The sequence below is a fragment of the Chinchilla lanigera genome, unplaced genomic scaffold (genome assembly GCF_000276665.1).
Source record: "Chinchilla lanigera isolate Chin_1 unplaced genomic scaffold, ChiLan1.0 scaffold00052, whole genome shotgun sequence".
Classification (NCBI taxonomy): Eukaryota; Metazoa; Chordata; class Mammalia; order Rodentia; family Chinchillidae; genus Chinchilla; species Chinchilla lanigera.
This window is the reverse complement of record NW_004955453.1, coordinates 16,319,245-16,344,408: the sequence shown is the minus strand read 5'-3', so window position 1 is coordinate 16,344,408 and position 25,164 is coordinate 16,319,245. Positions and strand designations below refer to the sequence as shown.

Here is a 25,164-nt window from a genome sequence, read left to right as displayed (position 1 = left end):
ATGCTCTTTCTGCATCTATTGAGATGCTCATATGGTCCTTGGCTCTGTTAATATACTGTATTACATTTACTGATTTGTGTATGTTGAACCATCCCTACATCACTGGGATGGATCCTACTTGGTCATGGTGTATAATTTTCTTGATGATTTTTTCATTCTGTTTGCCAGTATCTTATTGAAGATTTTTGTGCCTATGTTCATTAGGGAGTTTGGCCTGTAATTCTCTTTTTTGGTTGAATCCTTTTCTGGTTTAGGTATCAGATTAATGCTTGCTTCTAGGAATGAATTTGGGAGTATTGCTTCTTGTTTTAGTTAGAGTTTACAAGGGAAAAGATTTAATACAGGACACATAATTTATAGGACTATTTTTTTATATTAACCCAAAGAGTCACATGCAGAAGAGTGCAAGAGATCTGTCCACACACTAGAGACCCAAGGAATCCAGCTAAGGGCATGGATCCCATGGTAATGTCCTGTACAAGTCCAGCTGAAGACGTAGAGCCCTTGACAATGACCTCCCTGAGTCTAACTAGAGGCCCAGAGCCCATGACAATGTCTCATGCAAATCTATATCAAGGATCTGTACTGGGAAGGCCCAAAGGTCAGTGATGGAAGCTAGAAAGTCTGCGCCAGTGGGATGAAGAATCTGTGCCAGCAGGCTGAGGTATCTGCACTGGATCCAGGAAGCAACAAAGCTCAAAGTAAGGACCAGCGCTCCCCTAAAGAGACCTGCAGCCATCCTCAGTGACAATGAGAACCTGAGCTCCTCCAATGATGAGAACAGCTGAATTAATATCAGGAAAGCCAGTATGACAAGCTTCTCCAGAATTAACAGTCTACCATCTTCTCCTCCAGTTCTCCTTTTATGTTGCTGGAAACAAGCCTCAGGTGGGCCTTCCACTCCAAAACCACAGTGATTCAGTTCAGCTTGGTGTTGCAAGTTGACCATTAGTTTATCCACTAAACTTCCCTTTCAATTTCATTAAAGAGTTTGAGAAATAGTAACATGAGATCTTCTCTAATTTTTTTTTTGCAGAATTCGGCAGTGAATCCATCAAGAGTGTGGCTTTTTTCTGTTGGTAAGATTTTAATTACATCTTCTATTTTATTGACTGACATTGGTTTATTTAGAATTTTTATATCTTCTTGATTCAGCGTTGGTAATTCATATGTATCTAGGAGTCTGTCCACTTCTTTTGCATTTTCCATCTTATTAGAATACAGGTTCTCAAAGTAGGTATTGATGATCTTCTGGATTTCTGTAGGATCTGTTGTGATTTCACCCTTTTCATTCCTTATTGCATGTATTTTAGTCTTTTCTTTCCTTTAATTTTTCAAAGAACCAACTCTTTGATTCATTGATTCTTTGTATTGTTTTCTTAGTCTCTGTTACATTAGTTTCTGCTCTGATCTTTATAATTTCCTCCCTCATATGAGCTTTGGGCTTGACTTGCTCTTCTTTTTCTAGAAGCTTGAAGTTCAACATTAGGTTTATTTGAGTGCCCTCTGTTTTTCTGATATGGAAATTCACCACTATGAATTTCCCTGGTAGGATTGCCTACACTGTGGTCCCATAAGTTCTGGTACATTGTATTGGCATTATTGTTTAATTGTAGAAACCATCCAATTTCATCTTTAATTTCTTCTGTGACTCATTGGTTGCTTGGGAGTATATTATTTAACTTCCATGGGTTTATGAAATTCCTGTGGTTTTTTAGCCATTGATTTTCAATTTCATTACACTATGGTTGGATAATATGCATGGGATAATTTCAGTTCATTTGCCTTTATGCAAGCATGTTCAATCTCGTACTATGTGGTCTATTTTGGAGAACATCTCGTGTGAAGCTGAGAAGAATTCTTATTCTGATGTTATGGGGTGGAACACTCTGTAGACATCGACTAAGTCCATGTGTTCAAAGATTTGGTTCAGTTCCAATACTATTTTGTTGATTTTTTTGTCTAGTTGATCTGTCTATTTTTGACAGTGTGGTATTGAGATTCCCCATTACAATTGCATTAGTGCTTATTTAATTTTCATGTCTATTAGTACTTGTTTTATATAGTTGAGTACACTGGTATTTGTTGCATATACATTTATGATTATTACCTCTTCCTCTTGGGTTGTTCCCTTTATAAGGATGTGTAATGACCTTCTTCATCTCTCTTAATCAGTCTTCACATGAAATTCTCTCTGTCTGCAAATAGAATAGCTACCCCTGCTTTTTTTTCTCTGGGTTCTTGTCTCTTGAAGTACTGTTTTCCATCTTTTGACTTTCAGTCTGTGAATTTATTTTTGAATTAAATGTGTTTCTTTTATGAAGCATATTGTTGGAACTTGTTTCTTTTGATTGGTGAATTGAGACCATTTATGTGGATGGCTTTAACTGATATGTGTTGACTTATCCTTGTCATGATATTTTTCTGTTGTTGGTTCCCTTTTTCCCTCCTCTATTTAATTACTTACCTTGCTTGGTGGATTCATTCTGTTGGGGTTCATGGAGTTGTAGTCTTCATTACTTTTTTTCTAGAATGTTCTTTAGAGCTTTCTGAGGAGCTGGTTTGGTGTTCATGAGTTTCTTCACATGTTCTTTATCATGGATATATCTTATTTCTCCATCAACTTTGAAAGATAGTTTTGCAGGGTACATTAATCTGGGCTAGGCTTTGTTTTATCTGTTCTTGTGTTAGATTTCTGCATTCTTGATTATTATATGCCTTGTGATAGATTTTCTTTTGGTCATGGCTGATTGGAATTGTATATGTGTCTTAGTTACATTTGTTTCTGAGATAAAGTACCTGACACCCAAAGTTAAAGGAGGATAAGTTTATATGGCACACGAGTTTATAGAGATTTCAGTCCATAATCATCTGGCTCCAAGGCAGAGTGGCTCGGCAGAGGGCCATTACAGAGGAGCTCAGTTCATGCTGCCTACAGGGTAACAAAGCAACAAGAGGGAGAGACAAGACTCTTTCTGTCTCTTACATTATATGCAGGCTACCTGTCCTAAGGTGGATGAGGCACTATCACCCTTAATCCTAGCCAGAACTATGCCAAACCAATCAGTGTACTGATTTACCAATCTTACACCTTAACCCTAGCATTACACATTCTAGATTCAGGCACTGCTGAAAAGCCTGCTGTCCCCACCCCTGTGACTGCATGGGGCTTTGGGAGGAACATCTAAACATAAACCACAAAAATATGCCTCACTTATATGCATGTGAAATTCTTTTTCTGTGCTTGGGAAGTTCTCTGCCATTACTTCTGTGAACAAGGTTTTTTTGTTGTTTGCTCTATCTCCTACTTTTTCATTAACTCGAATCAATCTTGTATTATTCTTGTTTGCACCATCAAGCAGCTGTTGGATTGATTTTTCATAGTCCCTTGCTATTCTGAGGAAATATTTCTTTTCATGATAGCTAACTGGAATCCTGTCTTCTGTTTCTGACATTTTGTCTCTACATAGGCTCATTCTGCTGGGTATACTTTCAATGGAATTTTTAATCTCTTGGATATCTGAATCATTTTCATGGATTACATTTCTTTCTTATATTGAGCATTCATGATTTCCACCATTTTCCTAAACTCCTCTATTTTTTAAATCTATCTGCTCTGGAGTCACTAATCAGGTCCTTCTTTATGGTCACTATTTTTATAGTTATCTGACAAATTATTTCTGATTTGATTTGTTCTAGAGCCTCATTCATCTACTTTGCCAGTTCCTCTGCCACCACTTCAAAGAGTCCATGTAGGTGGCTTTTGAACTGTTCTCTCATTGCCCTCTGGGTTTGTCTTTGGAGAGCTGGAAATCTGGGGTTTAGCCTTCTATGTCTTCTCATTTTCTATTATTTAGGTTAATTTCTTGTTTGATATGTATAAACTACATATGGTAGGTAGCTTTATTGCTAGTATTGTGAACCCTTTGGAAATGACTACTCAGATGTCTTCCAGGTGTAGCTGGCCTTGGGGTTTTGAGTCTGTTGCAAGATCTTATCTCAATTTATTGGAGGTGAGAGGTTGCATCCTATTTGACATAGCCCCTCACTCTTTGGCACTGACCTATAGTATTTTTTATGACCATCAGGCAGCCTCAATCTTGACATACCAGGAAGAACAATTAAGTAGAATAATTAGTCACCTTGGCTAAATAGTACAATCAGTAATAATAATAGCATCAAGCACAGCCCAGAATATAACAGATTGTGGTAACTCTTAATTTGCCGCGTTTAGCTGTATGAACTAGGCTTGTGGTTATGTAATAAAATCTAAAACAAAGTAGAAAATTGTATACAGTAAGTGTGCCCTGAATATAATGATTTCACCCTCAGTGGAGAAAATTTTAAAAGGCTTAGGGGGAAAAATAGAGAAATAGAAGAAGAGGAAGAGATTAGAAACAAGGCTGGAGGGTAAAGGAAAATTTCACAAACCTTGGGAAACTGGTGAAGAAGACAGGAGGGAAAGAAAAAAGGAAGAAACAAACATGAACAGAATAAAACAGCAACAAAAAACTAGAAACAATGTTCACACTCACATGAAAACAAGAACAAATAATCGAGGAAAAAAAGGAAGAAAAGGAGAAAATTAATGGCCACTTCAGGGCATGTCTTTGCTGTCACTGGTAGACAGAGTGAGCAGACAGAGCCCAGATCCACACTGATTAATCCCAGCAGTAGATTTCCAGCAGGGTAGTGGATAATCCTAGTAAGGCTACACTTTTAGTTCCACTGAGGTTCAAGCTGGTTTCTAGCTGCGAGGTGGGAACCTGAGTTGTTACCCTGCAACTCTGTTTACCTTCTGCTGGATAGAACTCAACTCTGCCTCATCCTGACAGTGGGAGCCGCTAGATGGAGCTAACCTGCAGCTGCCTTGAGTTCTGAACTCAGTTGATCCTTCTCTAAAATGGCAACCAGTCAGTCATCCTCTTCTGGGGGGACATCTGAATCTGAATAACCCACTAGCCACTGCAGTCCACTGCATCCACTGGTCTGTTGCACTGGTGTGTTTCTGTCTAGAGGATTCTTGGGTTACCAGTAGTCACTGTGCACCTGCAGGTTTGAGCTGCCCCTCTCAAGCCACAAGTCAATCCTTAGGGAGAAAGTGCTGCTTATCACCTCCTTCTTCATTGAGGTCCTTCTCTTCACCCTCCTCGTGTGCTTCAATTTTCACTTCAGATTCTTGCTAGGTCTTGAGACCACTTCTCTCCTTCTTCTCCTCCTCACACTGCCGCATTCCGACATTTGAACATCAAATATCAGAGAGGCTATTTCCCTACTGTTCACCTTTTCACCACCTTCCCCTGGAATCAGGATGTGAAGTTGGTTGTTTTTGTTCCTTTTCCAGGCTTTGGGAGATCTGTCCTCTTGCTCTGAGTTGCACCAACTTATTCCTCACATAGTCTTCATACATTCCTCACACTGGACAACACTTGTCACAGTTCACAACCTTGGTACCACATGAAGGATGAAAGGTTACTCAAAGATTGCACAGAGTCATTGTCCAGTTCATACTCCAAGAAGGCTTAGAGGGGCTACAATTAGCTGACACCCTTCAGCATGAGTAAGTCTCAAAGGACAATCCATTAACATCTTTTGTCTTAAAAGAAAAAACACAATAATATACATGCCATAGTTTTGTCACCACTGGAATAGACCCAGCTACTATCTCTGCTGCTGGCTTGTGTTCCTTGTAACTGCATCTCCTGCAGGCGTAACTCCAGAGAGGCAGTGTAACAGGCAGAATTCTAAGATTGCCCCTCATCATCCCATGTAGTCTTCACCCTTTGAGTATAGGTGGCATCCCAGGGTTGCTTCTAGCCAATAGACTTTATCAGGCATCTTGAGGTCCAAATCACTTCATTCTGAGTTAATAAAAAGAGAGATTACTCTAGGTGGGCAACACTCAAACCAGGTGAAAGACCCTAGTAGAGAGACTGGCCTTAGTGAGAGATGCGCCTTGCTAGTCTATGACATTCCCCAGTCAAGGTTCCACATGAGAGAACAGCCTGGTAAAATCTTACTTGCAGCTTGCTGAGACCCTAAGCAGAGAACCTAACTAAGATATAGCCAGACTTGTAATCTCAGAAACTGCGATATTATGTACACCACTTAGTTTGTAGTACTTTTTTATATTGCAATAGAAAACCACTACAGGTAGTTTGGCATAATGGAAAAACCAGCTTTAGGGTTAGACATACTTGGGCCCAGTTCCTAGCTCTGTTACTAGCTGTGGCACCTCTGATGAGTTATGACTGCTGAGCTTCTGTTTTCTTTCTTTCTTTCTTTCTTTCTTTCTTTCTTTCTTTCTTTCTTTCTTTTTTTTTTTTTTTTTTTTTTTTGAGATGGGGTCTCACTATGCAGTTCAAACTGGTAGCCCAGGCTGGTCTCGAACTCACAATGATCCTCCTGCCTCAGCCTCCCAAGTGCTGGGATTACAGGTGTACGCCACCATGACCGGCTAAAAAATAATTTAAAAAAATTATTTTATATGTAGAACAGAAGAAAATTTCTTGCCTGCTTGAGTGGAAAGTGGACTTGAGGAGTACAGATATATACAGAAAATCAATGTGCTCCATGCTTTAAATTCTCAGGAACTGAGAGCCATTACTCATACAGTTGCTAAGATGGTCACGGTTAATGAAGGGTAAGATGAGTCAGACCAGTGGAGTTTCGGAAAGTGCTCTTAATCTGAAAGTTCTTACAAGGTCAACCTTCTTTCCAAAGGGAAGGGACAGCTTCTTTGTACCCTTAGAAGTGAGGTGAGCTCATGTCATAAAGCTCTCCTGAAAAGGAGTTTTGAATTGTAGTTTTCAGTAGGTCTCATTAGGGTGGGGGCCTAGGGGCAAAATTTCTGATGTCTAAGTTGAATTTCTTTTGCTTGCAGGGGAGACTTCTATTCATGTTTGTTTTCCAGTAAAAGTTCATTATACCTTTCAGATTCCCAACTGACAGAGATTTGGAGTCTTGGTCATTAGGATAATAATTGCATAGCATTGTGTAGCATGCAAACCACCTTCGATAAACGTCATTTTTTTTTTTTTTGTTTGTTTGGTTTTTCTCCGGTACCGGGAACCGAACTCACGACCTTGCGCTTGCCAGGCAGGCGCTTTTGCCACTGAGCTAAATCCCCAGCCCCCGATAAACGTCATTTTATTTAGTCCTCAGCACAGTGCTCTAAAATAGGCATTATTTCCAAAAGTTTGTAAGTGAAGGAATGAAAGCTCAGAGAGGGACAGAAAGGAGAACTGACTTCAGGTATATATGACCAATATGCTGTGTTTTCCCTTGCACCATGCTGCCTGGCTTTCTAATGTTACGAACTCATTTCCTTCCTTGTTTCTCTGAGATAACTAGCACTTGGTTGTATGCCTCTGAGAGGTCCTCTGAGGTGCTTACTACTGTTCCTATGTCATCAAACCAAAGAGCTAGTTAAAACTGTTACCAGCCCATAAATCCAGCCACCTGGTCACGGTGCTGCCCAGAACACATTTCACTGTATATTGCGGGCACATGTGAACTGGCATAAAGCTTCATCATTCTTTATTAATTGGTCCCACTCCTGATTTATCTTCCTTAGTGTATATATGTGCTTGCTTCTCTTAAGAGGAAGTCAGGTTTTCTAAAAAAAGGAAAAAAAAAAACACTACACAAACACACAAAAATAGAATAAGAAAAGTTATGAATTTACTATTGACAAAATTAACAACTCAAATAAAAAATAAGAATGTGAAGGCCTGAGAGCTCTAGAAAATCTATAACATACTAGAAAATGAATAAATACATTTACTATAATAAAATACAGTGCCTTTGTTTAGTGCTCTGCCTTGGTAAAGATATGTTATGCATCATCCTGGTACAGTATACCTATTATTATCTATTTTATTTCCATTTCTTTCCCTCGTTTGCTAGAACTTTTGAGGGTTTAACTCCCCTGCTGTTTTAATGACAGGCTTGACAATCATTTTGCTTTGCTGCCTGTAATGAGCGTAAAAGGCATGCTTTCGGCATCTGCTCTCCACACAAATGGCCAATGTGATTTTACACCTATGATGCTTGCACGGTCTCTGGGAGTACTGTGGGCTCAGGGAGGCTCTGGTCGGTTGGAATGTTTGACTGCTTCAGTTAACTTTTGCTGAACTTTCTTGGAAGATCTGAGTGGGCCTTTTTCATGCTTTCATCCCAATACATGGGATGAAAAAGAATTAAGCCTGTTGAAGTCTTACCCTCTGCCCCTGCATCCATCAGCTCCCTTCCTCCTTGTGCTCACCACATGAGGGCTTTGAGATGGGAGCTGAAACCTGGCCCTTGGCCTCTCTTCTCTCCTCTGTGATGCGACTGCAGAATCCTTAACTTTTCCTTCGACAGTTTTGCCTCTCATATCTTTCTTTTTCTTGTAAAAGCTAACCACTTTTTCTTATTACCCCCAACAGAGGAACTCAGAGTTCAGGAGCAGTGAAACTCAAGACATCTCGAATGAGGAAAATGTAAATTGCAGAAAGCTCCATGCACTGCAGATTCAAATGTTACATGAAGGGGACCAGAAAGGCCAGAAACAATTCGTGTGATTTGGCTGGCTGTAAAGAAAAACTCAGCATTTGGTGAAAGGTTGTAATTTCCTTGATGTTTAAAAGTATAGACTCTTTTAAATAGAATTGCTATTGAAATATACCACATTACAAAATTTAGTATTTTTATTTGCAAAAATGTATTTTGAGATGTGCAATGATTCAAAATAAAAAATTATGAGACTTGAAATGGAGGGCAAATGAATTAATCCATAGTTGGTCTTATTATGATGTGTAAGTACCTTAATGGTGAGAAATAGGAAAGAGAACGGAGGATGAGGCAAAGGGTTAGGCTGTCTGATTCCGGCTCTCTGGCTGTACCGCATGAAGTGGGTCCTTGCAACATCTCTGGGCACCTGGTTACTCATCTGTGGGATGTGTTGAGCATGATGAGCATTCTGAATTTATAACTCTATGATCTAGAATTTTTGGGAGAAGTTGAACAAAGTTTAGTAGTGAATTCCATAGCATCAGGTCCTCCCTCCTTTCCTCTTGCTCATCATATCTGGAAGGCAGAAGTATTTCATGCTAGGAACTGGCCTGGCCAACGAAAGCAGGCTAGTTTTGTACTTAGAGTCCCTTCCCTTTCACCTGTGCCTGGTTGTTGTCATGCCTGGGTCCGGGACTCCTTCTCTCGCCTTAGAATGGGCCCCTTCACATCAGCCCCAGGTTGGCTGTGGGCCGCTGGAGCAGCTGCTATTGAGGCGGCACTGCTCATGCCCTAAGCTGACACATGACAACTTCTATTAAGCTGAGGTCCTCCATGGGAAGCCAGTGGGACCTACTAGCCATCTCCCTTCTGTTTCCCCATCTGCTGGCTCCAAGGGAGGTGGTGGCAGAGCTTAGGTTAAAGAGCACATTCGAAGTGAGACCATGGCGGAGACCTGGAGTGGTAGCACCTCCCTTTGTCAGATGCTGGCTGGCACAGTGGAACCTGTCCCTTAGGAGGCAGTGGGGTGACTCAGGCGAGCTCGGCCCATGCCAAGGGTATCCAGTCTGCCTCCCACCATCCCTGCCAGGAGGAGCATCCACGTGGAAATCACATTTGAAGCTTGGGTTAAACATGACCAGGTGTTTCACAGAGGTAGTGCCAGAGGATTCTTGGTATGTCCTTTGCACTTGTTTGAATGTTGTGACTTTTTGTGTTTACTCCAATTCTTGTGTGTATGTGTATGTGTGTGTGTGTGTGTTGCAGGTCTCTTCCTCCATCTCTAGGGTCTTGTTCTATATCAAATGGGAAGAGCAACCATACTTGGCTGCGGGGAGCTGAGACAGACTGGGTAAGGGTGGGGCTCAGAGGCCAAGAGGGGCCAGGCCATGTGTTCTGCTGGTTAGTGCAATGGGCTGGCAAGGGGGAAGTCTGCTGTGCTGGGACCTCTTCTCTCAGCCAAAGGACCCATAGATTCCCAGACGCTACAGCTTGAAGGGAGGGCCCTGAGAGGTGATATGGTTCAATTCTTTCATTTTCTGAAGAAAATGAGATCCAGAGTGGGACAGTGGCTTGTGACAAGCACAGCTAGGTGGTAGCAAGAGCTGAACCACCAAGGGCTAGACTGTGTGCATGCAATCCTCATCTGCTTGTTCCCTATTGTGTCAGGCACTGGCATGGTGGCAGTGTTGGTGTCCAAGAAGTGGCTGCTGGCTCAATGAATCACAAAGCATTGCCTTCTCCACCACGAATGACCCTAAGACCTCATATGTTTAGGGTACCTATAGGCCCCCATTTCTCCTAGTATGCCCTGATCCCCAACCCTGGCAGAAGGGTACCAGCTTATACAAAAGTCATATGGTCTCGTTACCTACAGTTTTCTCACCTTTGTAGAATATCTGTCCTTGAAATATGAAAAGTCCTGGGCCAACAAGTTGTGTCTGGGACTGCCACTTCAAAGCTGCCTGAAAGGTTTGATGAGTTCCTGTATGCAGGCAGTGGGAAATCTAGTGGAATGTCCATGTAGTAGGTTAACCAGGCTGGGATTCATCCTGACAGGATTCCAAAAACTATTCTCAGCCAAGGGTGGTGGCGCACACCTGTAATCCCAGCAGTTGGGAAGCTGAGGCAGAAAAATTGCTGTGAGTTTAGGCTACATAGTGAGTTCAAGGCCAGTCTGAACTACATAGTAAGACCCTTCCTCAAACAACACAACACAACACAACACAACACAACAAAACAAAACAAACAAAACACCATTCTCTAGAATTCATTTTCTTTATGTGTCAAATGAAGAAACTGTACTGGGTGATATCTAAGGCCTGTGACCACTCAGAAATCTGCATTCACAAGTCAAATTCCATGGGCATCTTGCTCGTTGGTGTGTTTGCCTCTTCTTCAAGAGACAAGAGCTTTACAGCCAAGGCTGCAAATGCTGTCCCCTGTCTCTTCCTGCCACCCACTTCATAGTCTCTGACCACTGGGTTTGAAGAGCACTCAAAGACACACAGAGAGCTCGGACTCCCATGTCTGGGGCTGGGGATACCTTACTCTTTGTACTTCTTGTTCCCCTACATGGGGAGCAAAACTTGAGGAGTCCAGGTATGTAGGGCATGAACGGTGGGGAAGGATTGCTGACTTCCCCATATAAGACTGTTTTTTAGTGGTGCTACCATGGGAGGAGGGGTAAGAAAGTGGTCCTCATCTCTTAGGCCTTCATACTGACTTGGGAGAACAGTGTCCTCAGGGAGAGCTTGTTTGCAAAGAAGTCTCACACGTAAGACATGGCTTTGCTTTCCCCGAAGGGAAAAGCAAGTTCCCGCTGAATTTATTGAGTGCTGTGGAGTATCAGGAGCCCTTACTGAACAGCAGTTGAGAAAGTCGCACTGCCTGGGTCCAAGTCCTAGTTCAACCACTCTAATTTTGTGACACTGTAAATTTCTTTCTTTTTTTTGTTTTTGTTTTTGTTTTTGTTTTTTCTCTGGTACCGGGAACCGAACTCACGACCTTGTGCTTGCCAGGCAGGCGCTTTGCCGCTGAGCTAAATCCCCAGCCCCTGTAAATTTCTTTCTTAATCTCCTTCATTATCATATTTTTCTTTTGCAAAGAGCTATCCTCACAGGGTATTTTGAAGATGAAAGGAAATAATTCTTAATACAATCAGAAGATAGTGCCCACAGGGTAGATGTTTTGTAATCATAATGAATACATTAGGCTTTAGGTACTTACAGTGCCTTGATACACTAAGGGCCCATGGCTCTGACAGATGAAGCAGAAGCCTGCCCTGCCCACTTGAGGAGGCAGTTTGAGCATCAGATTAGTGTAGTAAGAGGACAAAGAACTTTGCGGGTGGCTGCTGTCATCAGTGAGTCATTGATTACTACTGGGCACTGGGAAGTCCCTTAGAAGGGAAGCTTGCATCTGAGCCTCAAGACATCTTGGCCCTGGTGCTGCTGGTGTGTTGGTCTCAAGTTCTTTTCCAAATGCCAGGGAAGAGAGACGTGAGGAGGTTGCGAGGGACCGTCAAGTTCTAATTATTCTAATGTGTTTATGGCCGTGAGTAAAATTCGTAGGCCTTTTATGAGTTTGCCTCCCATGCTCACAGCTGTTCGTCTTCAGCTAGGCTGTGCGTGGTCCAGAAAGAAGTTAGCACTGACTGAGGCTCTCTCTCCTCCGAGATTTAGGTGGCTCTTGAGGGGACAGGGAGAGAAGCAAAAAGGGGAGGCCAGTGGAGGTCTTCCTCTCCCAGAACTCAGATCAACCTCAAGGCACCTGGCTGCATTTTATATCAGGACATGTTTAGAGGAGAGACAGACTCGGGTGAGGATCGACCCACTCTCTGAATGAGGTGCTGAGTCCCAGCAACCTCTGGGATGCAAATGTTCTCACTTCTGATCTTTTTCTGATGATATCTACAGTCCTGATGAAGTCTGTTTTTGCAGCGCTCTCAGGAGAATAACTGATTGATCACAGGTTGGGGTAAAGGAAGTCCCCTCTGGTGGACTTTGTTGATTCAACCCTATAGAATGCTGACTAGTCTTTCTCACACTAGTTAAAGCAAGGTTTGCTTTACATAAAACTAATCAAGTATTGTGAAGCCAGGTTGAAGAGGGGTTCTCAGCTTAATGTGAAACAGACCTAGGCTTGGTCTTAGCTCTCATACATACTAGCTGTGTGGGCAGTGAGCCCATGTCCCCTCCTCTAGACCACGTGGATAATGAGCTTCACAAGAATCTGCTGGTAAGAGGCAATGAGATCATGTTTAAGTGCTAGCAGTGTTAAATTTAACTTCATATAGCTTCCTCCTCCTCTTGCCTTAATTCCATGTCATTCTGTTTCTTTACTATCTCTCTTAATTTATGGTTCATGGTCAAAATAAGGCTCAATAGACAAGTGAATTAGAGAATGAGTCATGTGGAAAAGGGTGACCAAACATCACCTCCTCATGTCTGATTAAGGCACTGGGGATCTGGCTTGTTAATGGGAAGTCATCTGTCACCCAAGTGCCTCGGGGGCCAGGTGCTCCATGAACAAGTTACATAAAAGTTATTAGAGAGATAAGCCTGCAGAAGCTCTTCTCTGGTACCCACCATCCTAGGCGCAGTAAAAAGGGGCAAAGCTTCAGTGGCACAGATGGAAGGCCAGGAGGCAGAAGGTGAAGAATTACAGGTATGTTATTGGTGTCCTCCCCAGGAGGGCTACTTTAGCAGAAGTCTATGGGTATGGGCTGAGAAGATTTCCCTACAAGGATACAAGGATTGTTGAGTTTCCAGAGTCTTTTTTTTTTTCATGACTGACTTTGTCATTCAGTCTCCAAGGCAACTGAGTTGTGGCTCTTATTAACTGGGAAATCATCTTAGCGTGTTCATTTTACACACAGAATGGAAATCTTAGAGAAATGAAAAGAGTTGGCCTAGGCCTTGTGCCCAGAAATTGGGCTGCTAGAACACACATCTTCTGATTTCCAAGCCAGAAAGGATGTGGAAGGCAGCTCCAAGATGGTACCTGCTGACCCCCAACCCATATTATACAGTGGTAAATTTACAATTTAAGTAGACAAGTGAATTAGAGAATGAGTCATGTATGATGTACATCAACACTGTATGATGTTAAATTTAACATTGTATGAAATTAAATTTAACACTGTATGATCTCATCACTTTGAGGGTCAGCTGAGCTTGTCAACTTGGTTCTAGTGAAGCAGTGTACAGAAGAAGCCATGAGATGTCACTCCTAAGATTAGGTTGCAAAACGTCTAAGGTGCCTTCCCTCTCCCTTTACCCCAGGCATTTAATAAAGATGTTGACAGCCACAAGACTTGTGTCACCCATAAACTGGAATTATGGCATAGGAGGAAAAAGTGATGCAGGACTGGACCCCACCTTTGTAGTGAAGATGGGCAGACCCAAGTATTCAGTAAGCAACAACCTTCTTTGTGTCTGGATCTATAGACATGAATATCCATTTGCACACGGATGACTTCAGTTTCCTCATTCCCACTACAAGTACGCAACATTATCTCACCACGTATGCTGCCATGCTCAGTGCTTGGTTCTTTCACTCTTTACTCAGGTACCAGAACTAATAAAGCAGCCCAACGTCCCCCCTGCTGGATGAGAGAGAGAGGCAGGGGCTAGGTTTACCAGCTGGGAGACCTGGTGGTTACTCTTGTGGCTTTGTCCTCTCCTAAATGACAAAGCACTAGCATCTGTGGGCTGCCCCAGAGGGCACTGGAAGTATCTGACCTTTTCATCCCTGGGAGTCTGTGGTCTTAAGGGAAGAATGACATAATAGCCCTCTGTTCTTAGTGGACTCTGCTGAGCTAAGCTGGGCTAATGGGAGAACTGTAAAAGCCCTGGGGTGAGCAAGAGTTCTCTGAAGGTCATCTTGCCCATTCTTCTGCTTCTGGGAAGGGCAGCTAATTAGAAATTTAGTAGGTCAGAGATGCAATGAGGAGGTGAGTCTGCTCTCCCTTTCATTTAGGATGTGCAGGAAGCCTACAGTGTCCCCAGTTATCAGTCTGTTATCTCTTGCTCTTTATGGGCAGTTTTTTCTGCTGCTCTTTTCATCCAAGAGCTCCCTGTTTTTGCCTTTTCTGCCGAGGGACAGCTGATTCTCAGGAGTCAGACTTCATATCCATTGAATAGTTGAGTTTGGGCTCTGCCACACTCACGCTTCTCTTTGGGCTTCACTTCATGGTGAGATCTTCCTTAACAACAGGGTTTACTTTACTGAAGCCTGGGCAAGGCATGGGGGGGTGAGGGCATGGTTGCAAAGAAATTTGGAATCAGCCACGCATGGTGGCACATACCTGTAATCCCAGGATTCTGTCAGGCTGAGGAAAGAGAGTCACAAGCTTAAAACTATCATGAGCAACCTACTGACTCAGCAAGAGTCTGTTTAAAAATAAAAAATAGAAGAAGGAGAGGGAATCTAGCTTAGTACAAAGGCCTTGGGTTTAATGCCCAGTTCTCAGAAGGGGTGGGGATCACAGGAGCTTTGCGCTGTGAGCATCCTTTGGATTTTGGCATCATTCTGTGCCACCTGAGGGTTGGCACAGGACGACTGCGTAAGCTATGAGAACATGAACAACCTAGGAATGATCACACTAGGCAAGGCAGACCTAAGGCTAATACCAGGACTTTTATTTTTCTACCTCATGGTCTTTTCCAAAAATTTGTTTCATAGGCCTGAATCACTATACAGGATATGAGCACTTGCTTTTCTGGAGAGAAGAGAAGAAAATAAACCCTCACATCCTTCTCAAAAACTGAGTATAAAGCCCTTTAGGGTCATTAAACAGGCTGTTACAAGGTTCTTGAACTTCAAAAAGCTCTTACTGAATAACATGTTGATGAGTTAAGTGTTAATGAATCAGAAACATATGGATAAAATTTCCCTGAAAATACAAAAGGGTTTCAGAATGCAGGAGAGTCACCCCACCCCCTTGGGCTCTGGCCCTGCATGTTAGGGACTCACCTCCCCTCTGCGGCCCACGGATGGGACTGCTCACCCTCTGGCCACCCAGTGTGCTGTGGGTTTCTCCTGGAATTCATCCTCAGCTCCTGTGGTTTAGTGGCCAACTGGCTGGGGTGGGCCCTGAGCAGAAAGGTCAACTACTGAGAGAGATGAATGAGAAAAGGAAGGGAGGCTCAGGGAGGAGGTGGCCCAAGGCTCAGAAGATGGGCCATGTGCCGGGTGTAGGGAAGGACCACAGTCACGGCTGCATGCTGGCTTCAGGTTTGGAAAGCAGTTCAACACCGTTTGTCTCTTTCCAAGCAACATGAAATTCTCTTGATTGATGCTTACTCTTTTGTGTTTCCCAGGCCACCAGGATTTTCTGGAGACTGCTCTATAGAGTCTTTGCAAAGGCTAGGTTAGGAGATGCTAAAGTCACCAAGATAAGGCATCTGTGTGCATAAATCATGCCTTTTGATGCCATCTGCCACAGAGGCCTCATTACAAGCTGAATCAGTGAGGCCTTCTGACCTTGGAGTTGCAGCTTTCCACACTGTGAGCTAGATAAACCTCTTTTCTTCTAAGAACCTAGCTTTAGGAATTTCATAGCCATGAAAAACGGGCTTCTGCAGGGTGTAAGGGTGTGCCAGTAAAGATTGATTGCTTCAATTTGATTGACTTAAAAACTGTCTGGGAGATTAAAGGACATTTTCTGGGTGTGTCTGAGTGTATCATACAGGTGAGACTTTTGGTTCTCCATCTTGACCTGGCTCTTCCTCTTTGCTGCTGTTCCCCTTCTCTGCTGGGTGGTTTCCAGTGAACTGAGCAACTTTGTTTTTTGTTTTTTTTTGTTTTTTTTTGGTTTTTCTCCGGTACGGGGAACTGAACTCACAACCTTGCGCTTGCCAGGCAGGCGCTTTTGCCGCTGAGCTAAATCCCCAGCCCTGCAACTTTGCTTTTTCATACCCTTCCACCATAACACTTACGTCTTGGAGCCAGGTGACCATGGACTGAAACCCCTGAAACCATAAGTCAAATTGAACCTCTCTTTCTTTAAATTGTGAATCTCCAGTATTGTGTCAAAGCAAAGGGAAAACTGACTAGCACAAAGGGCTTATTTACAAAGTGACTCCAGGGAACATTGTAAGAAAGAGGGAAAGAGGAGTAAGGAGGGTAGAGAGTCAATAAAGGATGTTTGTTAGTGAGCAGGTTTCCTATGTGGACTCAGTCCTGCTGCCTCTGAGGTGTGCCCACCCCAGGAGGAAACCAGAAAATATATCTATCAACTTTCACCCTTCCTGGCCTACTCCCAGAACACAGGATCCTTTTCTACATGCTCCATGTGGAACACATTGTGCTCCTGAGCTTAGCAAATCCCAGGACAGTGAGATGATGGGAGGTTGGACCCTGCTGGAATGCAGGTAACCTTTGGTCAGAAATGAGAGGTACAATGAGCATGGACATGATCTCCTCTGAAGGTCTCATATGACAACTGCTTTTTCCTTCCCTTGGTGCTGACCCATTTCTGTTTAAGTCTTGGATGCAAGAAAAAAGAGAGGAACAAACTAAACTAGAAGTCCCCAAATACATTATTTGTTTGTGGAGACCACAAAGTATAAATTTGTCTTTGCATTGCCTGCCTGGATGTTGCTCAGAGTGGCCATGACCTTAAGGTCCACTGCAAAACAATTCAGCTTAAGCCTGAGTTCGCACCTGTTCTGGCTTTCAGCATTTCTGACCTGACACAGTCATTTGAAACCTTAGGGTGGGAGCTATTTTACTCCCACACCTCCTGGGGTGGCTGGTCAGCTGCAGAGTCAAGCTGATGCCTGGCAGGGGTAGAGGGGTAGGGAAAAAGTATCACTAACCTACCACCTTCTTCCTTCTGATGGGATGAACTCTGTTAGGCCAAAGGTTAGGTGCTCAGAGAAGACAGGAAAGGGCAGAAAAGGGGCAGCCAGGGTGGAAGCTGGGAGATTTGAGGGTCTCCTAGAGACTTCCTTGACTTCTCTACCATATCCTGCTTTAAGGCATCCACATCAACCTCCTTAATTCCTTAATATTGCATCATGCTCCATAGTCTTAGGAAAAACAATAGCCCTTCAAGGTACAGCCAGTCTTGCCCTGTCACCAGGTGAGGAAAGGAGCAGCCTTTTGTCTCTGGATGACTGGGACAGAGTAGAAAGAGGATTACTGATACCCAGAAATGGGTGGGAAAAGAAAGTCATGCTTTGCTCATTTCTTCTTCTGTGACATTATCGCTTCCCATCTCTGATCCCTGGGCTCCTGGCCATCCTGAAGACTTCCCTACTTCACTTGGCTCATGGAGACTGACAGATGGAGACTGACAGATGTCTCCTTTAGGAACAGATCTCTTCACATCCACCCCCAAACAGCCACTCCTTTCCAGGTTCTGGCAAAAACAGCACTTCCCAGCTCTTCCTAGATACCCAGGCCAGGGGACTTGCAGCCTCTCTTCCTGGCTTCCTCTCCCCATCACCACCATTACCCTAGGGGTGGTCCTTTCACCCGCACTATGAGCCTTGCCTGGGTCCCTTAGTTCCTTACACCTTGACCTTGACCATCCAGTCCTCTGTTGGTGGCAGGGCTGCCACATGTCCTCACAAGCTTTCTCCTGACCTGTATCCTTCCTCTTGCTGTGATGATTCGGCCAAGGAGTAGTGCATGCTCTCGGGAGGCCTCTTCCTCATCCCACCCACTCCATACCGAGGCTTGCCTTGGCCACCTTCTGCTGATAACAGTCCCTTTCTGCATTTGACAGTGCTTGTGAGGACCAACTGAGACCATATGTGTGAATCCACCTGGGGAGCTGTCATCTGTAGAAGCAGGAGGGATCATACAGGCTGTTTTACAGGAGGCTCACATGTCCAGGCTCTGTACCTTCCCACACTGACAGTGACCTAGCAACTGGGTCTCAGGACCTCCTGGTAGACTTGACTCTGGCTCTGAGGGTGTCAGGACCTCCTGGTAGACCTGACTATGGCTCTGAGGACCTGACTCAGGGTAGATACCTGGCAGGGTGTGGTGGCACAAGCCTGTAATCCCAGCATGCAGGAGGACCATTGGGAGTTTGAGCCCAGCCTGGGCTACAAAATGAACTCAAGGCCAGCCTGAACTGCATAGCGAGACCCTGTCTCAAAAAGACAAAAAAAAAAAAAAAAAAAAAAAAAAAGGCTGGATACTTGCAGGGGTGCTGATGCAGAAGATTTCTTTAAAATCCACCTTTCTGGAGTGTCTGACTTGCAATCCATCCACCTACATCTAAGTCATCTTTTCTCTGACTCGTACCACCAGCAATGAATTCCCTGCTTTTACATTTCTGAATCTATTTTCTACTTTACAAAGGATGCAATTTGGGGCTCAGGCCTGGGGGCTGATAGCCAAGAAGTAACTAGTAGGTGTCCTCTTTCAGCAGCCTCTAGAGGAGGAAGTGAGTCTTTTCCAAGAGGTGGGGGCAGAGCAGGGGACACAAGATCATGACCACCCTATCACCCCAACACGGCTGTAGAAGCCTCCTTAGGACAAACAGCACAGTGAGTTCTGAGTTCTTGACCACTAGGACAGCTGGATAACTGACCAGGGTAACTGATTGCTGCTCCTTGTCCTCAGCCCCTGTCCCTTTTTAAGCTGCCCTCTCCTCTCCCAGGCAAGAGCAGGTTCTCAGAATCTTGTGTGCTGATTCCTCCTGGGTACGGTGTGATGTGGCCGATGCCCATGCAGTCCAGGACTCCGGGGCAGTGGTGGGGTCTGGGAACACGCTTCCTATGGAGGTGTGTGTGTGTGGTGGAGGGGTTCTGAGAGGCGCTCAGGGAAGCTCTTGGATAAGGCATTTGAGATGATGCTGATGATGGCAGGAGCTGCTATAGACAATGGTGACACAACCCTGACAATGTGCAGGGTGTGAGCTGGATCAAACCCAGGGGAGCCCAGCAGTGGGATGACAGGCTACGGGAAAAGTTTGACAACGGAGGGGACAATGACAAGAAATACAGAACCAAAAGGGTCCAGGACTGACCTTTCCCTCCAGACCTAGTACCAGATGTAGGGCACCTCCCTCCAGGGGGCTGCTTGGCTAGGGGTTGTCAGCAACTGCAGTCTAACACCCATCAGAGGCCCAGAATAACACATCTATAAGCAACAGCTGGGCCTTACTCCAGGGTTCTCAAATGGTTCAGTGTGATCAGAGGGGTCCACTGCTGTGACATCCCTCAGAGAAGTCTGGGGGATGCAAGGAGACTTGACCTAGCAAGTGTACTCTCCACTTCCACACACTCCAGAAGTTCTTGGGGGGATGTGCAGGTTTCCTCCAAGCTCACTGGGAAAGTGACTTTCATGGAGTAACTGAAACGTGGCTTCCTCCTTGTGGTTATCAGCCATGATCTGAGCAGCCACTGGTGGTCAGAGATGCTCTGGCCTCACCAAGAGTTTCAGGATAATGCCGGGCCCCCTCGTCATTTCAGAAGGTGGTGTGTGATTTGGGTGTCAAGGAGAGCTAGAAAATGTCCTGAGCCCCAATCTCGCTGTGCCTGAGAAAGACCAGGAGCTTTTTTTTTTTTTTTTTTTTTTTTTTGCCTATTGCGCACAGTAATGACTCATGGTTTCTTATTAGATGCATTCATGAACAATTTATTTGCTTATTGAGTCCTGATGGTTTCCTGTCTTCTAGTCTTGAGGAAAAAGCTTTGCACTAAGTCACTCCAGCTGAGGCTTTAGCTCAGCTTAACTTTTTAGGTCACCTTTTGGACAGCTGGCTATGAGTTTCTGGGGAAGAACAGGAGAGGCACAGAGGGGTGGGGATTCAGTCAGAGGACCTGCTAAACTCCTCTGTGGGTGCCCTGGAGATGTGCTGCCCAGACCTCTCCACCCAGCTGCTGGGTATGCTCAGCAGAACATACCCAGCTGTCAACTCCTTCATGGTCAGGTCCAGTGCCGAGCCACCTCGCCAAGGTCACGTCCTTCTCAAAGCAGACCACCTCCAATGACCTAGTGAGATGGGCACGCAGGGCTGGACACTTCCACTTAGGATGGGGCTGACTGGTGCTGTTCATCTCAGACTTCCTCATACCACGGCCAGGGCCTCCTCACTGGGCTGCACCACATTCAGCTTCTGCCTCTGCCCAGTCCTGCTCCTGTCCCTTTTCTTGCACCAGTGCTGTAAACATCGTGCACCCAGATTCCTTCCCAGAAGGAATGCCTTAAAACAGAGCAACCAACGAGGGTTCCCTACTTCATGGTTCTCCACAGAGGTGGATCAAAGTCATGCTTCAGCCCAGTTCTGGCCTAAAGGACCAGTAAAACTGATGTGCGGGGTTCTAAAGTGCATCCTTACACAATCAAACCATTCATTTATCAGGATGTGCTGATCGGGGATGAGGATGATATTACAGGTGGTCAACTGTATGTATCCAGCTGTCCAAGAGAAAACCTATCAAGTCTATTGGTACCTCAATACCTTTGGACTTCCTGTTTTCCCTGCCAGGAATGCTGGAGTTTTTGCCCGCTGTCACCTTCTTAGGCAGGACTTCCTTGACCTTGAATTGAAAAGATCTCCACTTAATGCTCATTCATGCACTGTGTTGTCTGTTACCTTGGTTATCATAACGGTCAAAAATAATGAGGGCAACTTAATTTTTCAGTGCCTGTCTCTCTCATCAGAATATGAATCCCATGAAAGCAGTGAATTTTGTACCTTGTTTGCCTCCATATCCAAGGACAAGTTGGCTTATGTGAGTGCTTAATAGAGAATGAATACACAGTTAGAATGGCAAATACTTGTTGAGTGTCAATAACAGAATCTAGAATATAATGATATTCTATTTGCAAAATATTAATTTGTGCTTTTTCCTTGTAGTTGAGGTAAGTGGTGCTGGTTTTTACTGTAACCAGGAGTACAGAAACTTTTTCTTCAAGGAGATGTTAGTAAATATTTTTGGTTATGCAGGTCAAAATGCTTCTGTTGTGATCACTTAATGCTGCTGCTGTGGCCTAGGAGTAGCCACTGACAATACGATAAAGCTCTGTTTGCAAAAGCAGGTGGCTGCTGGATTTGGCTGACAAGTTGTTATTTGTTGGAACACAAAATTTCCTATAAAATACACTTGTTGAAGTGAAGAAGGAAGTCTATTTAAATAAAAATATTAACTAGCTTTACAGAAACCATATGCAAATTCCTGAAATTGGAGAGAAAACTCAGTTCTAATTTTTCTTGCAACATCTGCAGCTACAGCTGAGGGAGTGAGGAGGGTAGAAAGGAGAGACCCCTTAAAATGTCACGTTGCCAGACAGGATGGGAGTCTCACACTTAGTCATTCTCTGGAGCTTGTCAGGGCCAGAGTTCTGCTTTTCCTTCTGGTGTTACTTTGTGCTATATTCTTTCTACCCCTAACTCTGCTCCTAGAACTAGGGGTTATCATCAGAGCAAGTTTTGCTTCCATGGGGTTAATTACCCAGCCCCATGGTTGACTGTGGCCCCATTTATTTACCTCCAAGCTTAAACATGTTCTGAGTTTAGATATACACATGGCATGACATTAAAAGGTGCTGCTGGTAGTGGCAGAAGGTGACAAAGTGCTAACCCTTTGGGAACAAGAATGGCTTAGATCTGCTGAGCACATATATAGATCAGGCCTACTCCAAGCATTCTACAGGTACTAGCAGATTCAGCCCTCACTGTCATACAAAAATATTATCCCCATTTCACAGATGAGGAAACAGAGGAGCACAAAAACCTGAGTAAGTTGTCCAAAGTTATTCAGTTATCAAGAGACAGAGCTGGAACTTGAACCCAGGATGTGAGCAGCAGAGTCCATGCTGCTGGCATGGATGGCTGTGACTCTACACTGCCACCTCCCATGGACCGCAGGGCTAATGCTTCCCAGTAGTCCAAAACATTCTTCTTCTCCATAGCTTTTTTTTTCCTAAAAAAAATTATTTTATTTATTTATTATTTACTTTAAAATAAAAGTATTCAGATGAGCAACAGTGAACGTACAGTGTTGGATAAGGACCACCTCTTGTTTCAGTAATTTTTTTGGTCACTTCAGGCCACACTCATTAGATAACACTACCCTCATCCTCCTTTTCTCTTTCCATGGCAGCCACTGATTTATCTGCCTGCTTTCTCTATCAAGTTAGCTCTTCTGGATGTTTCATATAAAAGGCACCATATAGTATGTGGAATTTGGTGGTTTTTAAGCATTTTTTCAAGTTCACTCAAGTTGTGGCATGGGTCAGTATTATGTATGTATATATGCATGTAGGTATGTATATATGTATGTATTTTAGCACTGAGAATTGAACCCAGGGCATCACACTGAGCTATATCCCCAGTTCCATTCTTCAAAAAAAGTTTCAGTCAAGTTCTCCCTATGTGCCTTAGCCTAGCCTTGAACTTGTGTCCCTCCTGCCTCAACCTCCCAAGTAGCTGGGATTACAGGCATGTGCTAGGCATTTGGCCCAGCCAGTACTTTATTCTCTTTATGATTCAGTTTCTACAGGCCTGTATAGTAGGTATGGCACTGCTACATATTTGGTTACGTCCATTGTACTCAGCTGTACTGGTCTCTCATGTCTTTAGCTATGGAAGATTCATCCCTACAATAGATAATGAAGTCACTGGCTTCTTACTGGGAGAAACTCTTACACTTTGGTGCTATGATATGGGACATTGGGATGATTTGTACACATATCCATCTCTTCTTGTAACCTCAAATCTCCTTTGTTTATATTAGTGGTACACCGCACACAACACCCGGGGGTTCTGCCAAGTGGCAGTGGAACACACTGCAGCTGACCTTTCCTGCCCTTTCTTCTTGATTGCCCATCACTAGGTGCCTTTGCTCCACTCCAGGATTCCAGAGTGTTCACAGAAGAAGGGACTTTAAAACTCATCTGGCCAACTCCATATTTGAATGGACACGAAGGAGAGGTCCAGTGTCTCTTCCCTGAAGTTACACAGCTTATGAGGGGTACAGCATGCCTGCAGGAGCCTTCCTCTGTAACCTCTCCACCCTCGCTCCCTCCTTCTTTACAGGTGGGGTCCCCCATGTGAGTGCAGGGGAAGCGGCTCTTCTCCTTCCTGGAGGAGCTGAGTGGATTCTTGCTGAGACCAGCCGTCCATCAACTCGGCCTCTTCCAGCTTCCTCTGCAGAATGGCTCCCTGGAGCCCCCCGTGAGACACTCCAGGAACCAGCTGCCTGTCAGCCACCTTATTAAACTGGTTTCCAGATGTCTCCACCTCAGATTGAGGAAGCAGGAAGAGAGTGAAGGGTGGGAGTTTGTCTCTTAAATGAAGTCAGCTGGGTCCATAATAAATAATGCTTTGTACTGATGAGGCAGGTGCGTGGAAGATGGTATGATACAGAAGACATCCTCAGCGAGGCCATGTGTGTGTGAGAGAGAGGCTGACAGACCAGACCATTTGGGGCGAGAGAGGAGAGCCAGTTGGACAGTTAGAGGTGGAGTTGTGGTAGGGAAGATCTGTAATTGTGAATGTTTGAGAAAAACAGGAAAGTGAAAGAAAAGAAGGCTGAAAAGGAGAGATGGGGACAGAGGGCCAAACAGAATTGTTGTGCTTAAAATTTTCCATTGTGCTGGTCTGCCAGGGTCTGTCTCATTCACAACAGCTAATAAAATCCACAGCAAACCCTGGGCCTTGCGGTAGACCAAGCCTGGTACTTTACAGACAGCAGCTCTTCTACTCTTTGTAACTACCTTAGGAGGGAGCTACTGCGATTATACCACTTACGGACAAGGAAAGCGAGGGTCAAACATTATAGAGAACTTGCTCAAGGTTGCTCCATGGGACTAGGGAATGTGGCACCCACGTGTGTACTCTTAGTCATTCCATTCTCCTTCCTGGTGAAATTTGGAGAAACAATCTTCCCAGGTAGAGATCTCTTCACTGCCGATTGGCATATACCTGTGAGTCTTACCTAAATGTGAGTTCAGGCTGAGAGACAGAGGAAGAAATAGGAATGCATCCTTTCTTCCAAGCAATTGTTTTGAGCAGTATCACACCTAGCCAGTTGGATGAACTTATTTTTCTCTAGCTCATGACTGAATGGACTGCTGCAGGTGCCTTCTTCTGCCTTGGTCACTGGGAGGAACATTTTTACCTATATGAGAAGCATGGGTATATTAGTTTCTTGGGGTGGCTTTAACTAATTATCTCTGAATTGGTGAAAATTGATAGAAGGTTATTCTCTTACAGTAATGGAGGCCAGAAGTCTGAGACTGAAATGTGAGCAAGACAGTGCTTCCTGTGAAAGCTCTAGGGAAGAATCTTCCCTTACCTTTTCATAGTTTTCGTAGCTTTTGACAATTCTTGGTGTCTTTTGCCTTGGAGCCACAGCATTCGAGCCTCTCCCTTTATGATCACATGGACTTCTTCCTTCTGTCTCCCCTCTGGCTCCTTCTCCTTTCTCTTATGAAGATATCAGTCACAGGAGTAGGGCCTACTTTAATCCAGAATTACCTTATTTGATCTTGATTACATCTGAAAATGTCCTGGTTCCAAAAAAGATTACTTTCACAGGTACCAGGAGTTAAGATTTGGACATATTTTGGGGGAGGATATAGTATAATCCACTACAATGGAAATATATGGAAAGTTTGGGTGATACAAAGGACAAAAGTAAATTGCAAAGGACAAATGTGTCACATTACCTCTCAAGTATTCCACTCAAGAAATGG

At 44.1% G+C, this 25,164-nt stretch overlaps 1 long non-coding RNA gene across 3 annotated transcripts in view; it reads left to right on the top strand.

Annotated features, from left to right (window-relative positions):
- Positions 1 to 24,541, top strand: part of LOC106149799 — a 66,799-nt gene extending 42,258 nt beyond the window's left edge. The window contains exons 3-5 of one of the 3 annotated variants that reach the window (XR_001236201.1): positions 1,037 to 1,079; positions 8,430 to 8,604; positions 23,504 to 24,541. This is a non-coding gene — a long non-coding RNA (uncharacterized LOC106149799). Of the gene's footprint in view, positions 1 to 1,036; positions 1,080 to 8,429; positions 8,735 to 13,778; positions 13,864 to 23,503 lie in introns of those variants that run through there. The other 2 variants (XR_001236200.1, XR_001236199.1) reach the window with 2 other exon arrangements.
- Positions 24,542 to 25,164: the final 623 nt, after the last annotated feature.